Genomic DNA, 10509 nt, shown 5'->3' with positions numbered 1-10509 from the left:
GGGGCGGGCGAGGCCACGACGCCTTAAGTAGTAGGACCGCCGCCTGTCGTCACCATCAGTGGGCGGGACTCGAACTCTCACTAGCCAATCCCCATATGTCTCCCCACCAAAGGCCGACTTCGGGCGGGCGAACGATGCTCACCACAGATCCCATGCCGCAAGTCTTCCAGCGGCGCCCGGGGAGCCGGTCTTCGTTGTGTGCTGAATTATGGGATATGTAGTCGGCCCTGTGGAGCCGCCTCCCAGCTCCTCCCAACTGGCTTTTCTGCGCACATGCTTCCTTTCTCGTGACCCTTCCTCTGCCTGCTGGCGGCCCAGCGTTGGAATTGACGGAGGTGGCCGCCGGCGGTGAGCAATGCCGCGGGTATGCCACATGACGACAGCCAGCTTCCAAGTGGGAGCTACGCAATCCGCGTCACTGGTCTGACTCGAGACTCGCATTCTTCTCTAACATTTCCCTTGCTTGCGGCCTCTGCCCTGGCACAGAATCCCCTCTTTGGGAACATTTCCGTGGTTTTAGTAGTTGAATTAGTTTAGCGATCATCAGTATCTATAACTGAATTGTGGTTCAGGGCTATGTGCCTCTCCTCACCTTCAAAAAGATGTGCTTTAATCTGCTGGGGCTTCCCAGATGGCTCAGCGGGTAAGGAATCCGCCTGCAACGCAGAAGACAGAGACTTGGGTTTGATCCCTAGGTGGGGAAGATCCCCTGGAGAAAGAAATGGTGACCAACTCCAGTATTCTTGCCTGGAAAATCCGATCGAGAGAGGACCCTGGCAGGTTACAGGCCATGGGATCACAAAGAGTCGACACCACCGAGCACAAGGCACATTGACAATCTTAAGTCGTGTAGTTCTTGTATTTCTCCTATTCTAGACTAGAAAGATCTGGCGACTCAGATTTCTATGAAAGACTGTGTCCTTTGACAATTCTTCCTGCCAGTTAGGAGGTCAGTCTGGGATAAGTATTGGGTTTGGGGAATTTAACAGCTGGTAAAACAAACATGAGCTATAAATACCAATAATCTCAGCGTTTTTTTTGTTTTATTTTCCAAGGTGAGTCTAAGATCTGTCTTCCTTGTTACATTTGTTACATATTTAGAACCTGTTATTGAGTTCATATAATATACTTATGACAGACTGAACTCACTGACTCACTTCAATGTAGGTGACTCATCCCCCACTCCACCTCTCTCCTGAGCTGCTTCTCTTATTTTCTTTTCAATGGCATGTAGCGCATTTGCACCTGAATGTTCCATATGCACTCAATCCAGTTTCTCGAATACTGCATTTCCCTCTCCCTGTCTTCCTTTCATGTGTTCACAGTTAATGCTCTCCTCCAATATGCCCAAATTGAAACCTGGTTTCCCTAAAACAATCAGTTTTTCCATAAAACTCCTGAATTCGTAAGCTCTTCTCCAATCACACATGACCTCAGTTGGTGCCTGGGTATTTTAAAGGATCTGATGGCATTAGGGGGAGCCTGGTGGGCAGCTGTCTATGGGGTCGCACAGAGTCGGACACGACTGAAGCGACTTAGCAGCAGCAGCAGCATGGCATTATGCTATCTCATGCATGATAATGTTGCCAAATTTATTGATATCTCCCCTATTTTACTAATTCACATGATTTAGTAGTTGCTCAAAAACGTTTTTGGTTCCCATAACCAATATATTAAATGCCAGTCCTCTTCCCCTGGTCTGGACTCCCTCTGCAGCCCATATTTCACTGCTTCCTGGTACATGCCCTGTACTTCAACCACACTGCCCTGCTCCTCATTTCTAGTACACAGCTCTATTCTCCTACCTCCATTTGATCATTCATTGTCCAGTGTTCTTGTAATGCTCTTCCTCCCACCTTCACCTTAGAATGTTATTCATCTTTCAAGATTTAGTTCAAATTCTATTTCCTTCTGTTAGAGAAAGACAAATACATGATACCACTTCTATGTGAAATCTAAAATACAATACAAATGAACCTATTTACAAACCAGAAACAGACTCACAGACTTAGAAAACAAATTTACGGTTACCAAAGGGGAAAGGAAGATGGATAAATTAGGAGTTTGGGATTAACATATAGACACTATTAGATATAAAATAGTCAACAAGGACTGATTGTATAGCACAGGGAACTCTACTCAATATTCTATAATAACTCTATTCAGTACTCTGAAAAAGAATAGATATATGCATATATATAACTGAATCACTTCACTATACACCTTAAACTAACAACATTGTAAATCAACTATACTCCAATACAAAATAAAATTTTTCACCTTGCTTATAATTTCCTTGTTGTGCAGAAGCTTTTAAGTTTAATTAGGTCCCATTTGTTTATTTTTGCTTTTATTTCCAGTATTCTGGGAGGTGGGTCATAGAGGATCCTGCTGTGATGTATGTCGGAGAGTGTTTTGCCTATGTTCTCCTCTAGGAGTTTTATAGTTTCTGGTCTTACGTTGAAATCTTTAATCCATTTTGAGTTTATTTTTGTGTATGGTGTTACAAAGTGTTCTAGTTTCATTCTTTTACAAGTGGTTGACCAGTTTTCCCAGCACCACTTGTTAAAGAGATTCTCTTTAATCCATTGTATATTCTTGCCTCCTTTGTCAAAGATAAGGTGTCCATAGGTGCATGGATTTATCTCTGGGCTTTCTATTTTGTTCCATTTATCTATATTTCTGTCTTTGTGCCAGTACCATACTGTCTTGATAACTGTGGCTTTGTAGTAGAGCCTGAAGTCAGGCAGGTTGATTCCTCCAGTTCCATTCTTTCTCAAGATAGCTTTGGCTCTTCGAGGTTTTTTGTATTTCCATACAAATTGTGAAATTATTTGTTCTAGCTCTGTGAAGAATACCGTTGGTAGCTTGATAGGGATTGCATTGAATCTATAAACTGCTTTGGGTAGTATACTCATTTTCACTATATTGATTCTTCCAATCCATGAACATGGTATATTTCTCCATCTATTAGTATCCTCTTTAATTTCTTTCACCAGTGTTTTATAGTTTTCTATATATAGGTCTTTAGTTTCTTTAGGTAGATATATTCCTAAGTATTTTATTCTTTTCATTGCAATGGTGAATGGAATTGTTTCCTTAATTTCTCTTTCTATTTTCTCATTATTAGTGTATAGGAATGCAAGGGATTTCTGTGTTGATTTTATATCCTGCAACTTTACTATATTCATTGATTAGTTCTAGTAATTTTCTGGTGGAATCTTTAGGGTTTTCTATGTAGAGGATCATGTCATCTGCAAACAGTGAGAGTTTTACTTCTTCTTTTCCAATTTGGATTCCTTTTATTTCTTTTTCTGCTCTGATTGCTGTGGCCAAAACTTCCAAAACTATGTTGAATAGTAATGGTGAAAGTGGGCACCCTTGTCTTGTTCCTGACTTTAGAGGAAATGCTTTCAATTTTTCACCATTGAGGGTAATGTTTGCTGTGGGTTTGTCATATATAGCTTTTATTATGTTGAGGTATGTTCCTTCTATTCCTGCTTTCTGGAGAGTTTTTATCATAAATGGGTGTTGAATTTTGTCAAAGGCTTTCTCTGTATCTTTTGAGATAATCATATGGTTTTTATTTTTCAATTTATTAATGTGTATTACATTGATTGATTTGCAGATATTGAAGAATCCTTGCATCCCTGGGATAAAGCCCACTTGGTCATGGTGTATGATCTTTTTAATGTGTTGTTGGATTCTGATTGCTAGAATTTTGTTAAGGATTTTTGCATCTATGTTCATCAGTGATATTGGCCTGTAGTTTTCTTTTTTTGTGGGATCTTTGTCAGGTTTTGGTATTAGGGTGATGGTGGCCTCATAGAATGAGTTTGGAAGTTTACCTTCCTCTGCAATTTTCTGGAAGAGTTTGAGCAGGATAGGTGTTAGCTCTTCTCTAAATTTTTGGTAGAATTCAGCTGTGAAGCCGTCTGGACCTGAGCTTTTGTTTGCTGGAAGATTTCTGATTATAAGCAAGGTGAAAAGACAGCCTTCAGAATGGGAGAAAATAATAGCAAATGAAGCAACTGACAAACAACTAATCTCAAAAATATACAAGCAACTCCTACAGCTCAACTCCAGAAAAATAAATGACCCAATCAAAAAATGGGCCAAAGAACTAAATAGACATTTCTCCAAAGAAGACATACAGATGGCTAACAAACACATGAAAAGATGCTCAACATCACTCATTATCAGAGAAATGCAGATCAAAACCACTATGAGGTACCATTTCACGCCAGTCAGAATGGCTGTGATCCAAAAGTCTACAAGCAATAAATGCTGGAGAGGGTGTGGAGAAAAGGGAACCCTCTTACACTGTTGGTGGGAATGCAAACTAGTACAGCCACTATGGAGAAGAGTGTGGAGATTCCTTAAAAAACTGGAAATAGAACTGCCATATGACCCAGCAATCCCACTGCTGGGCATACACACTGAGGAAACCAGAATTGAAAGAGACACGTGTACCACAATGTTCATCGCAGCACTGTTTATAATAGCCAGGACATGGAAGCAACCTAGATGTCCATCAGCAGATGAATGGATAAGAAAGCTGTGGTACATATACACAATGGAGTATTACTCAGCCATTAAAAAGAATACATTTGAATCAGTTCTAATGAGGTGGATGAAACTGGAGCCTATTATACAGAGTGAAGTAAGCCAGAAATAAAAACACCAATACAGTATACTAAGGCAATGGCAACCCACTCCAGTACTCTTGCCTGGAAAATCCCATGGACAGAGAAGACTGGTAGGCTGCAGTCCATGGGGTCGCTAAGAGTCAGGCACGACTAAGTGACTTCATTTTCACTTTTCACTTTCATGCATTGGAGAAGGAAATGACAACCCACTCCAGTATTCTTGCCTGGAGAATCCCAGGGACAGAGAAGCCTAGTGGGCTGCCATCTATGGGGTCGCACAGAGTCGGACACGACTGAAGCGACTTAGCAGCAGCAGCAGCAATGCATATATATGGAATTTAGAAAAATGGTAACAATAACCCTGTGTACGAGACAGCAAAAGAGACACTGATGTATAGATCAGTCTTATGGACTCTGTGGGAGAGGGAGAGGGTGGGGAGATTTGGGAGAATGGCACTGAAACATGTGTAATATCATGTATGAAACGAGTCGCCAGTCCAGGTTCGATGCATGATACTGGATGCTTGGGGCTGGTGCACTAGGATGACCCAGAGGGAGGGTATGGGGAGGGAGGAGGGAGGAGGGTTCAGGATGGGGAACACAGGTATACCTGTGGTGGATTCATTTCGATATTTGGCAAAACTAATACAATATTGTAACGTTTAAAAATAAAATAAAATTAAAAAAAAAAAAAGAAAGAAAGATGGTAAAAATAACCCTGTATACAAGATAGCAAAAGAGACACTGGTGTGTAGAACAGTCTTTTGGACTCTATGGGAGAGGGAGAGGGTGGGATGATTTGGAAGAATGGCATTGAAACATGTATAATATCATATATGAAACGAGTCGCCAGTCCAGGTTCGATGCACGATACTGGATGCTTGGGGCTGGTGCACTGGGATGACCCAGAGGGATGGTATGGGGAGGGAGAAGGGAGGAGGGTTCAGGATGGGGAACACATGTATACCTGTGGCGGATTCATTTTGATATATGGCAAAACCAATACAATATTGTAAAGTTAAAAAATAAAATTTAAAAAGAACCTAAAAAAATAAATAAAAAATAATTTTTTTTTTTTAAAGAATGGATAACAAGAAGATCTGGCTGTATAGCACAGGGAACTATATTCAATATCCTGTGATAAATCATAATGGAAAAGATTATGAAAAAGTATATATATGTAAAACTGAATCACTTTGCTCTACAGCAGACATTAATGCAATATTATAAATCAACTATACTTCAATAATATTTAAAAAAGAAAAAAATTCTACTTCCTTCATGAAGCCTCCAACCAGAAATGTTTCTTTTTCCTCACAACTCTTAAAACTCTTTAAAACTGTAATGCACCTATGGCACTTATTACATCCCCACAGGCCACACATCCTATTCAAAGGGCAACATTTCAGGGTTGCTTTTACCTTGTTTAATCCTAAAGCAGCAAGTAAACCTGATAAGGATGCAAGTTGGCGGACACAGCTCCTACTGATGACTGTGCATCTGAAGCCCAGTGGCGCTGGCCCACATTGAGTGAGATGACCCCAGACTGGAGGATCATAGAACTATACCTTCCATAACCCCAGGCTCTTCATCCTTCAGAAACAACTCATTCTATTCATAAAGCAATGATTTTGCTACTCTTTGAGCCAGATCACCCAGGTTTCATGTCCCAGTTCCAAGCCTTGAAGCTTGCGCTTTGCCTGCATTTGGGGCACACCCCTTTCATCTGCATCCATTCACATCCACTTAGAGGCTTTTCTTGGGCAAGCCTAGTCATGGCCTACCACATCATATACATACTTGTTTTACATTTATTTGTAAACACATCTGTCATCTCATGAAATTAACTCCCTAAAAATGAGAACCTTGTTTGCATCATCTCTGTCTCTCATGCCATCTTTGTAATTACAGATAGTATGTGTTAAATGAATGTTTGAGAAATACCTGTTGACTAGATTTTTCTGGGTCAAGAAACGGCAGAAACATTACATACATGGAACGTCACTTTCAGTATAATGAACCCTATGAGGTATTTTTGATAAAATGATCTTACTATCTTTTTACATCCACAGTTAGTTCCAAATCAGTACAAGTACCTGAAAAATGTACCCATAGACCTTATAAAACTGTGGTCCTTAACTCAATGTATTGGTTTTGCAACATATTTGAAGAAATTATAAGACTCCAAACCATATCAAGTAAGTCGCAAAATAAATACAAATACCAGGAAGAAAGGGGAACAGAACAAAAAGGCTTTCTCCCAGCCAGACTCTGCCTCTGCAGGGACTTCAGCCTGTATCTTGACAATTACACTTTAGTAAAATATGACTCCAAGTCACACGGGAGTCTATAAGACAAGATTTTTAGTTAAGCTCGTTGATAATCAAATCTGAGGTTTTGTTGATGAGAATGAAGATCACGGATATAAGAGGAAATATCCTAATAAATAAATATTACCTATTTGTTACCAACTTGACCTTATGTATTTCTTCTTGAAATCAGAGGAAGATGAATCTTCCTAAAAAACACAACCTACCCAGTTTAACATTTCTCCTAACAGTTGTCACCATCATATTGCAAAAATAAATTTTACATTAATCTGAAAGTGTGGTCACACTTGAGATGGCTTCTAACTTCTCATATTGGGCTTCCCTGGTGGCTCAGAGGGTAAAGCATCTGTCCGCAGTGCGGGAGGACCGGGTTCGAGAAGGCAATGGCAATCCACTCCAGCACTCTTGCCTGGAAAATCCCATGGACGGAGGAGCCTGATAGGCTACAGTCCATGGGGTCACAAAGAGTCGGAGACGACTGAGCGACTTTACTTTACTTACTAACTTCTCATGGGGTCTATACATTGAGGATTTGGAAGGAACATAAATAAGACTTTGTATTCAAGTCTTGGTAGGAAAGACAAACATGGAAGGATTTCTTTGACTGACTAGTCCTGGCTTTCTTGGAATTCTTTGCATAGCTTTAAGCAGAAAAAAATGCCTCCCAGATTCTCCAGCTAAGACTTGTCATCATCTGGTTCCTGCCTGTTTCTCCCAACCCACCTGTCCTCCCCTAATAACACAGACCTTTCCCTCCTGCCATATGGAACGCCTCATAGGTCTGTGAGGTCACCATGCTAACACAGGTCTGGTACTGGCCTACCTCTCTGTCTCGTCTCCTGAGCCTCTTCTCTCCCATGCCGCTTCGGACACACCTCAAGTGTCTTCTTTGCCAACTGAAAACAGAGTTCACCGCCCCCCACCCCTTAAGACTTGTAACAGGCTTCCCTGGTGGCTCAGACAGTAAAGAATCTGCCTGCAATGCAGGAGACCCAGTTTGATCCCTGGGCTGGGAAGATCCCCTAGAGAAGGGAATGGCTACCTGCTCCAGTATTCCTGCCTAGAGAATTCCATGGACAGAGGAGCCTGGTGAGCTATAGTCCATGGGGTCGCAAAGAGTCAGACACAACTGAGCAACTAACTTTAAGACTTGTAGCAGCTTCTCCCTCTGCCTGATATGATTATCTCATATATAATCTCATAGCTTCCTACAGTTGCCATTTAAACCTCAGCTTAAATTGATGCCTCCCTGACTATGCCTGCCCCTCTCCACATGAGAATGGAGAGGGACCCAAACCAACCCAACCCACCACCACCAACACCACCCCCTGCCTGGCCTGCATTCTTCTCCTAAAGCACATCTCCACTACCTATTATTTTTCTAGTTCAATTACCATCATCCTTCTGCTCTACCAGAATGTTAGGATTTTGAGGAAGGAGTTTTTCTTTTATTTACTGTTTTTTTCTTCAAGTTCAGTACTGGAACTTGGTAGCTATACAATTTGTATTTACTGAATTAATAAATGGATAAATAATTCAATGTCACTGCTCTGCCTGGAACATTCTTCACAATCTGTGCTCCCTGCCACCATCCTTTAAGTCACAGATTCTGAATACCCCACACTTCATGCCATCTTATTTAAATGTCTCTCTTCTGTGTTCTATAGTACCTTCCCTATAGTAGCATTATAATTATAGGTATCGTAACCCTTGATTACTTGTCCATTTCCCATCAGTCACAAAGTGGGCATAGTTCAAATTCATTCTCTCTGAATCGGATGCTGGGGCTTTACAAACACATGTAGCACCTTTTTGCAAATTAGAAAGAGAGGCCCCGGCACCCAGCTTGATGAGTGCTAATGGACTGGAATTCACCCTCCTCACCTTAGCAGGGAACAACCTGTATACCTGTACACAGTATGCCTGGTAGACACTAATTGTTTAATTCAATGAGAGAGTCAATTTCCTCTACATCTTAGTTTCTTAAAGGCAAAGAAATTAAGGTGGGGGAAAGGATGAGACCGAACAATTACCAAAAGTCGGTTCTGTCGCTAGTACTATTTAGGGTTATTATTTTTTCTTTAAACCACTATTGAGGTGTAATTGACATATAAAAAGCTGTATATGTTACACATTGCTATATTAAAAATGGATAACCAACAAGGACCTATTGTATAGCACATGGAACTCTGCTCAATGTTATGTAGCAGCCTGGATGGGAGGGGGGTTCGGGGGAAAATAGATACATGTGTATGTATGGCTGAGTTCCTTCCCTGTTCACCTGAAACGATCACAACATTGTTAACTGCCTATGCTAAGTCACTTCAGTCGTGTCTGACGCTTTGTGACCCTGTGGACAGTAGCCCACCAGGCTCCCCCGTCCCTGGGATTCTCCAGGCAAGAACACTGGAGTGGGTTGCCATTTCCTTCTCCAATGCAGGAAAGTGAAAAGTAAAAGTCAAGTCACTCAGTCGTGTCCGACTCTTAGCAACCCCATGGACTGCAGCCTACCAGGCTCCTCCGTCCATGGGATTTTCCAGGCATGAGTACTGGAGTGGGGTGCCATTGTCTTCTCCGTAACTGCTTATACTCCAATACAAAATAAAAAGTCTTTTTTTTTTAAGCTGTACATGTTTAATGTATACACTTTTATGAATTTGGATATAAGTATGTACCTGTGAAACCATCAGCTAATCAATGCCATAAAACATATCTATCATATCACCTCCAAAAGTTTCCTCTCACCCTTGTGTGTGTGTGTTAAGAACACTTCATTCTAGGTTCTTTTCACACATGTCATGTCATGTACTTCTTACAACACCCCCTGGAAGGAAAGATTAGTCTTTCTATTTTGTGGATGAAGAAATGGGCTTAGACAAGTTTTGAAACTTCCCCAAGGGCGTACTATTAATAAACAGTGAGTCTGTGATTGAAACCCAGGCCCACGTGACTCCAAGGCTTCCCCTGGCTGGCCTTGGTTACACAGGAACCTGACTGCACGTTCCTAGGAGTTGAGGGCTGTGTGTGCAGTCCTGCTAGCACAGGTCCATCTGGACAAAAGCTTGCCTTCTTACTTTTTTATAGTGTCTCTCAGTCTCTAGAGTTTCTGACTGCCTGATGATTATTCAGTAGATTTAGATTTTTCTGATATTTCTAAGGCTGTGGCAGAATTATATTGTCAAAGAGCAATATTTTTCAATCAAATAATTTTTAAATTTTTATTTATTTTTTAATTGAAGGATAATTGCTTTACAGAATTTTGTTGTTTTCTGTCAAACCTCAACATGAGTCAGCCATAGGTATATATATATATCCCTTCCCTTTTGAACCTCCCTCCCCTCTCCCTTCCCATCCCACCCCTCTAGGTTGAATTTTCATTGTTATGTTTCAGGTTACATTACTTTCTTAAATGTTTGTAAGTTTTGTTTTGTTGCTAGGAATGGTGATAATGCAACATGCTAAATTTGAAGTCCCTGTTTGTTTTAAGAAAGAAAGAAAGGATACCGTGGCAAATTTAGCTAGGACTCTGA

Source organism: Bos grunniens, chromosome 4 (genome assembly GCF_055505025.1).
Source record: "Bos grunniens cultivar Pamir isolate PY7600 chromosome 4, Bosgru_T2T1.0, whole genome shotgun sequence".
Taxonomy (NCBI): domain Eukaryota; kingdom Metazoa; phylum Chordata; class Mammalia; order Artiodactyla; family Bovidae; genus Bos; species Bos grunniens.
The sequence above is the reverse complement of the archived record's forward strand: the minus strand, read 5'-3'. Positions refer to the sequence as shown.